Source organism: Tupaia chinensis, unplaced genomic scaffold (genome assembly GCF_000334495.1).
Source record: "Tupaia chinensis unplaced genomic scaffold, TupChi_1.0 Scaffold000183_1, whole genome shotgun sequence".
Lineage (NCBI taxonomy): Eukaryota > Metazoa > Chordata > Mammalia > Scandentia > Tupaiidae > Tupaia > Tupaia belangeri.
In genome coordinates, this window is record NW_006159658.1 from 729,762 (window position 1) to 738,091 (window position 8,330).

The following is an 8,330-nucleotide window of genomic DNA, read 5'->3' on the forward strand; positions in this document are numbered from 1 at the left end:
AAGAGGGGGGGGGTGGGCTGGCAGTTCTTTAACGGTATAGGCAGGCGCATCTCTTGGAATCCAGGTCGCTGGGCTGAAGTGTTTGCAATTAGGCTTCTGAGGAGTGAAAGAAATCGGTAGAAGGAACTAAGTAGTCTAGAGGCAAGAGCTCCGTGAGGGCCGGGGGAACTCCCAGACAAAGGTGTTGTGGGGTAACTTACCTCCATTAACAAGGGGCGGCCATGATTATGTCTGCAAAGGGCTTGGTGTATTTGTAACGTTAATTGTGGAATTTTAGTTAGCGGCAAGAACAGTTTTACTTCCATTTTTATTTTCACTACACGTTTACTTTTTGCAGCGGCAGGACACGTGTGGAATGGAGAAGGCCATTCTCTGGGATTTCTGCTTTTTGTTCATCTTCTTTTATTTACCCAGGATTTCCAGGAGAGTTGGCTTTGCACTCTCCCGCTTTCCCCCTTTCCTTTCTTTGGAAAAGGGGCGTGTATGAGAACTTCTGGGAGAGGTCCAGTGAGGCTGAAGTCCAGGGGCAAGATGGGGCAGTTCACTAAAGAGCACTTTATTTCTTTGAAGCCTTTGTAAGAAAGAATCGGGGGTACGTGTGGCTCAAATACCCCCTTATTTGGAGGGCACTTAGTGGGGTTGACGTATGACATATTATTTCCCTTTGGGGAAAGGAGAATTTCTCTGCGCGGGTGGCAAAATGCCTTTGCCTAACGTCCCTGTTTTAAGCATCTCTTTCTTATTCCTTCCATTCGAGGTTGTGACTTAGACACACCTTCCCATTTCTCTCCAAGGTTCCCCTTTTGCAAATGGTCACTCCTTTTTTTCCTAAACCCTTTCCCACTCAGATCCATACCGGATTTGCAAGGATAGACTAAATCCGACACACACACACCCTCTGTTCATCTGTGTCTTCTGAAAACTAGTCTCGTGAAGAGCCCTGGAGGGTGGCCAGAGAAAGTGAAGTTTGGGGCCGGGACTGGAGATTGGCCATCAGGCTTCCTGCAATTCCAGTGCCCTTCCACCAAGCTCAGCCTTGCTGAATGGCACAGGACGGACCTGATTCCCTTGGGGCCTCTGTTTCCCCTCCCCTCCATGAAATGGAGAGAATACTGCTTTTTCTTGTTAGTCCAGCACCACTGGACGCGACGTGTAGTCATTGTTGTGGTATTGGGTGATGTGTGCGAAACTGCGGGGATCCACTGCCTGAGAGGGAGTGAGGGAGGAAGGGGAGGAGAGGGGCAAAAGGAGCAATATTTGGTGTCGACCCACCCATCCCAGCTTCTCTCTCCTCCACCCCCTCTCCCATGTTTCTGGTTTGGTGAGTCTTTCATACCACCCATAATGCTTTGCATTGGTGCAGACTGGGAAAGGGTGTATGGGCTCACAAGTTGTTTTTTTGCATGCTTTCTTAATTAAAAAAAAAGAATGTTTACAGTTTTATCTTACTGCTGTTGGTCTCCGTTTGTTTGTTTGTTTGTTTTGTTTTTGTTTTTAACCAGGATAGAAAAGGAGAAATGTGAAAGCCTTTAGTTTCTGTTAGTCTTTAGCTCCTTTCCAAGCTTCCACCACTGGGTTGAGTTAGTCAAATCTGACATTTGTTAAAAAATTATTTTCTATTACCTTTGTTTATCATCATCATTATTATTATTGTTATTGTTGTTGTTGTTTTCCATTTTGATCAGAGAAAGACCGAGAGGGAAAGTGAAAAAGCAAGCTACCAGGTCTAGGACTTGAATCGCAGTGGTCCATGTGGGAGTCCAGCGCCTTTAACCACCATGCCACATGCTGGCCCCAAACCTGACATTTTTAAAAGACTGATAGAAAAGAAAAATGCAATACATATTTTAACATATCCTTTGAAAATGCTATTCACATAGTGAAAGTTGCTGGGAGCCCACGCGACCCCTTGCAGGTTGGTGTGTGGAGCAGACCCGTCTTTCCTGCATTCTGTTGGGTTGTTGGAAAAGTCGTGACACATTTTTGCATAGGAAACATGTAGAAATACTTTAGAAAAGGAAGATGTTACACTTTGAGGAGGGGATGTATTCCTGTCTGGGACTTCCTGTGGAAGAGGTATTGCAAAATTGTTTCAGGTACTCACTAAAGCTTTTTCATCTAAAACAAGAGAATTCTAATCATAGGAATTTCTTCAGAATACATTCCCGAAGTAGTAGACCTCTCAAAAGGAGTCCAGAAATGTCAATCATGTATTGTACGTTAAATCTTTAAAATTATACCAAAATTATTTTTTGGAGAGGTTTTTATTTTTATTTATTTTTATTATTTTTTCTGTAGGGTGCGTGCACTGGCCAGAGAGACAGAGACAGCGCGAATTCACCCCCCAGTGGGGATAGCCACGCTGCAATCCCTTCTCCATTCTCCTCTTGGGATCTTGGGCACACATGCACATGTACCCAGCATGAGTTTAAGCCACCGGATCTGGGACTTGAACCGCAGTCGACTACAAGGGAGTCCAGTGACATAGCCATTACGCCAACTGCTGGTCCCATAAAATTATACCAAAATTATTTACCCTAATAACCCAGGAGAATTAAGACTTATACTTAGGGTCTTGCAGTATGTGTCATTGTTTCCAGAAGCCTGGCTAATCTCTGTGTTAAAAGATTGCAGTCACTGTGAGATTTTCCGCTGCATATTTAGTGTTTATGATATATTCTAAGTGTCAGACAACGAAAAGGACTCGTGAGTCTTTGAGCCCTGCAGGGCGCCATGAGGAAAGTGCATTTATTCACATCAACTATAAAAGCAAAGTAAATTGGAAAGGTAGCACTAAGAAATCTGACATTACGTCAGTCGTTATATCCGCGCAGAAAGAATTCTCTGATTGGAAAATTCTCTGCATAGCACTTTATGACAGGTTGGTAGTCTCAACCTATACCTCAGCCACTGAACAGAGTAATGTTTTACAAATGAAAAAATCTCATTTTCTGTTTTTTAGATTAAATCTTTTTTTCTTTTTTTGGAGAGGTTTTTGCTATAGGGCACGTGCACTCGCCAGAAAGACAAAGAGAGACAGAGAGACAGAAAGTGAGAAATCACCCCCCAGGGGGGATGGCCATGCCACAATCCCTTCTCCGTTCTCCTCTTGGGATCTTAGGCACGCACGCACACGTGCCCGGCGAGAGTTTAAGTCACCAGGTCCGGGACTCGAACCACGGTCAAATACGTGGGAGTCCAGCGACATAGCCATGATGCTAACTGCTGGTCCCTGAGATTAAATCGTTTTTAAAAAGAATTTTATTTTATTTTATCCATCATCATCATTATTATTTTTGGAGAGGTTTTTGCTATAGGGTGCGTGCGCTCACCAGAAAGACAGAGAGAGACAGAGAGACAGAAAACAAGAAATCACCCCCCAGGGGGGATGGCCACGCTCCAATCCCTTCTCCATTCTCCTCTCGGGATTTTGGGCACGCATGCACACACGCCCGGCGTGAGGTTAAGTTACCGGGTCCGGGACTCAAACCGCGGTTGACTACGTGGAAATCCAGCGACATAGCCATTATATCAACTGCTGGTCCCCCATCATTATTATTATTTTAATTTGACCAGGGTGCCGGGGAGAGAAAGAAAGCAAGGCACCAGGTTCAGGACTCAAACTGTGGTCAGCTATGTGGGAGTCCAGCACTTCAACTACCTCGCCACTTACCGGCCCCTTTTAGATTAAATCAACTTAGTTGAGGCTATGTTGTGGCACAAACGAGCCTGAAATTGCAGGATTTTAACACACAGAAGTCTACATACAAAGAAAAGTTAAAAGACGGTAGAGAATTTGTTGTGTACTGTTATTTTAAAATGAAAGAAGGACTGAAGGAAAACTATATAAATCATTGGACTGTGTAGGCAAAGTAGAAAAATAATGTGGTCATAACATAAAGTATGGTTATTAATGAATGTTGGAATGCCAAATAAACAATTTTAAAATTTAGAGGTGTTTATGGGGCCAGCAGGTGGTGTGGTGGTTAAGGCACTGGATTCCCACGTGGTCGACTGTGGTTCCAGTCCTGGACCTAGCAGCTTGAAAATCATGCTGGACTTGTGTGCGTGCGTGCCCAAAATCCCAGGAGGAGAATGGAGGAGAAGGGACTGCGGCATGACCTTCTCCCCTGGGGAGTATTTTCTCACTTTCCCTCTCTTTGCCTCTCTCTGGTGAGTGCAAATGCCTTATAGGAAAAACCTTAAAAAAAAAAAAAAAAAAAGAAAGAAAATAATATATGTAGAGAGAGGTGTTAGGATAAAAAGCCTCATCTTTCAAAACAAGCAGTCATTTTATCATGTCTACCAAAAAATAGTAGCATAAGCATATGATTTGGAAATATCAGAAGAAACATCTAAAATTGCTACAAGAGTTATCTCTGAGAACTGAGAGTGGAGGTTGGAGCACTTGAACAGAGCGGAATAGGAGACCTCTTATTTTTAATTATAAGCCTTGAATTATTTTTAAACTATATTACTTTTAAATGTATTACTTTGATAAAGATAAGGATTAATTTTAAAACCCAAAAGGTATGTGTCAGCCCTATAGCACATAGTTAGATCCAGCATAGCAAGCTGGATCCCACATGGCCAGCTGCAGTTTGAGTCCAGGCCTGGCAGTTTGAATAACATACTGGGTGTTTGTGTGTGTGTGCATGTGCAGGGTCCTGGTGGGATGGAGAAGGGGAGGAAAACACTGTGATGTAGCCATGTCCCATTGGGGAGTGCTTGCTTTCTCTCTCTTCCTAGTGAACACACACATCCTGCAGCAATAAAAAATTAAAAAAGATATGTGTGGATATAAACACACACACACACACACACACACCTGTTTTGTTGTTTTTTTTTTTTAAAGATGTTTGCCATAGGTTATGTGTGCTTGCTGGAGAAAAGAGAGAAAAAGGGCAAACCCCCCCCCCCCCCCGAGGAGATGGCCACACTAATCCCTTCTCCATTCTCCTCCTGGGATTTTGGGCACACGTGCACATGGGCCTGGTGTGATTTTCAAGCTACCAGGTCAGGGACTCGAATTCTATCAGCCATGTGGGAATCCAGCACATTAACCACTACACCACCTACTGACCCTCACATATCTGGCAATTTTGACATGAAAGATACTGTCATGTTTTACAAATGTAATGGTATTCCTAATAGGGTAATCAGACATTTGCAGTGAATTAAAGAGTTGCTGCTCCGTTCTCCACTCTTTTTTCCTTTCATTTGAAGTGAGTTTCCCAGAATGTATTCATTTGGAGCAAGAAGAAAGGAGTAGCTAGAATCTTATGAAATTAGAGGTTATTTGAAACACAATGTTTGTTGTAGAAGAAGATTTAGAGGCAGGGGAGACCTCACAAGGGAATTAAGGAACTTAAGGAATGAAGGCCAGCCCGTGGCTTGGTGGTTGAAGTGGCTCTATTCCACATGGCCAACTGTGCAGTTCAAATTCTAGACCCAGCAGCTTGAGAAACACGCTAGGAGTGTGTATATCATGCTTATAATTGTGAAAAGAGAAATGGAGAGAAGGGATTGTGGCATAACCATTCCTTGTGGAGAATGCTTTCTAGCTTCTCTCTGTCTCTGTCTCTCTACACATGCACCCTCTGGCAAAAAAAAAAGAAAAAAAAAAACGAAAAGGAATGGGGAGATGGCTACTGAGCTTGGGCTGTGAAATATTACTTTCAGGGACTAAAAATGAAGATCTTCTGCTGAGACTTCTCCCTCCAGATTCATTTCTAGTGGATAAGGCTAACTCTGTATCCTTCTCTCTGTCTTTCTGTCTCTCCCTGTCTCCCCATATATTTTAATTTAATTAAAAAAAATTTTTTTAAGGTAAAGTATTCTCTGGGCTCTCAAGCCCCTCCTTTATGGTGATAATTTGTGTCTTTCCCCCTCTCATTTAGGAAAGGCACATTCTGAGATGGCTACTGAACTTGAGCTGTGAAATATGGATTTTGTGCAGTACGCTTGTGTGCTGCACGGTTTTCACTTTTTGCTTTTAAAAATTAAAATATAAGATTTTTTATTGTCTTTTTTTTCTTTCTTCTTTTTTCTTCTTCTTTCCTCTTCTCTAATTCTTTTCCTTTTTCCTTTAACTTCATTCCATGGCTGCTCAGCCTCCATGCACTGAGTGTCTAGACAGGTCCAAGTGAACAGACTCCAAACATTGGAATACGATTAGGTTCAGGATATTCCTCAATTCTCACTGAATCTGATGCACAATAGTAAAAAACAAAACAGAAGAGAGATTGCAGATCAACTCCTGCATGGTTCCAAATGCTCAAATTGAACTTCAAGAATTAGGAAGAAATGCACAATCCATCAGATGACCAGAAATCATCTCAGGGTCAAAAGAAATATAAGAAAAAAAGAAAGAAAATACATCTCCTCTAAGGGAAAAGAACAACTCCTCTTCATCCTCTGACAGTACAATAGAACTCATGGAAATGGCAGATAAAAATTTTAGAATATTCATAGTGAAAAAGCTAACAGAGATGGATGGCAATACTAACAGAGATGGAAGAGAAGAGAGATGATGAACACCAGAAGAAAGAATCTGATGAGTTCCAGGAGGTGAGGAAGTTCTTGAGAGAGCTGAAAGAGGAAATACACATCATAAAAAGAATCAAATGGAACTGTAAGAGATGAAGGCTATAATATAGAAAGTCAAAACCTCCCCTGAAAGTATTAAAAGCAGACTAGATCATATAGAAAAGTGAATCTCAGATGTAGAAGACAGAATCTCTGGCCTAGAAAAATCCTCCACAAAGACTGAGAAAATTGCTCCCCCAAAATAAGAATAATATATGAGAAATACTAGATATCATCAAATGTCCAAACATCTGGATAATTGATATCCCAGAAAGCAAAGAGACTAATAAGGGCATTGATAATCATCTATTCCATGAAATCCTGCAAGAAAACTTTCCAAACCTAGAGAGGCACTCAAAGATCCAGTCCCAAGAATACAAAGGACCTTAAATAGAATCAACCCAAGAAGATCTTCTCCAAGACACATTATAGACAGAATGACCAAAACCACAGACAAAGACAAGATACTAAGATTGGCAAGAGAGAATTGGCAAGTTACCTACAAAGGATATCCTATCAGGCTCACAGTGGACCTCTCTTTGGAAACAATACAAGCAAGGAAAGGGTGAGAAAATATATTCAAAGTGTTAAGGGAAAAGCAATTTCAACCAAGAGTACTGTACCTGGCAAGATTATCCTTCATATGGGAAGAAAAGACAAAAGCATTCTCAGATAAACAAAATCTGAATGACTTTACAAACACCAGACCAGCTCTCCAAGAAGTTCTCAAGGGAGTGCTATACCAGGAGAACTAAATACAGACACACTAAATAAAAGTTCAAAGACAACTAAGAAAATGGCCAACTTAATGGTAGAGACAAGTCTGGAGTTGAATTTTATATCACAGAATTTAATTGGGAAGATTGGACCACCACCGAAGATAAAGTACATGAGACTGAACTGTTGAAATAGAATGTTATGACTTTTAACTAAAACATTGCTGATTTTCTTCTAAGCTTTGTTTTACAGATTTAAGGATTTTTGTCTTATCTTGAGCTGCTGATAGGTTCATGTACCTACTATTTGAACAGAATCCTAACCTGTTTCCTGGCTTTACGTTTTAAGCAAAGCTCTCTTAGTATTTCTTTTATTTTGATTTATTAAAGCTAAAACTGCTTTTCTTGAAATTAAAACATATATTAAATACCTATTTACTGACCACAGTAAGCTATATAGCATCAGCTAGATGCTACTTTATGGTATATTCATTGTACTCAGTTTCACCCCTCAGAAATGTATCTATCAGCTGACCTTACTATTAAAAGTAGTTAGATTATTTAAGATATTTATATATATATGAAACTAGAAATGGAAAATTATTAATGATAACATATATGATTAAGCCACTATGCAGTATATTCTGGATGGGAATTCACATTTCGTATACTGTGACGATGCTCAGTGAATGAATGTAAATTTAATTAATTAATTAAGAATAAAAATAAAAATAACAAATAAAGGTGTGGGAGAGAGAAAAGGAATTGAAGATAGATGACTTCATCAGAATGAATAGAAAAGGGAACCTCCCAAACCACATTTACATAACTTGTCATAAGTAAGTTTCTAGACATATTAGTAGTCTGTTTTCAAAGCACAGAGGCTTATTCAGTTGTAATAGTGAAATCTGGAATGAAAAATCCTGTGTCTTATACCCAGCAGGCACCTGGCATTGGATTCTGTTCTGTCATGGCTTCTTTTTTTTTTTTTTTTTTTTTTGGACCTTTTTTTTATTTAAAGACGGT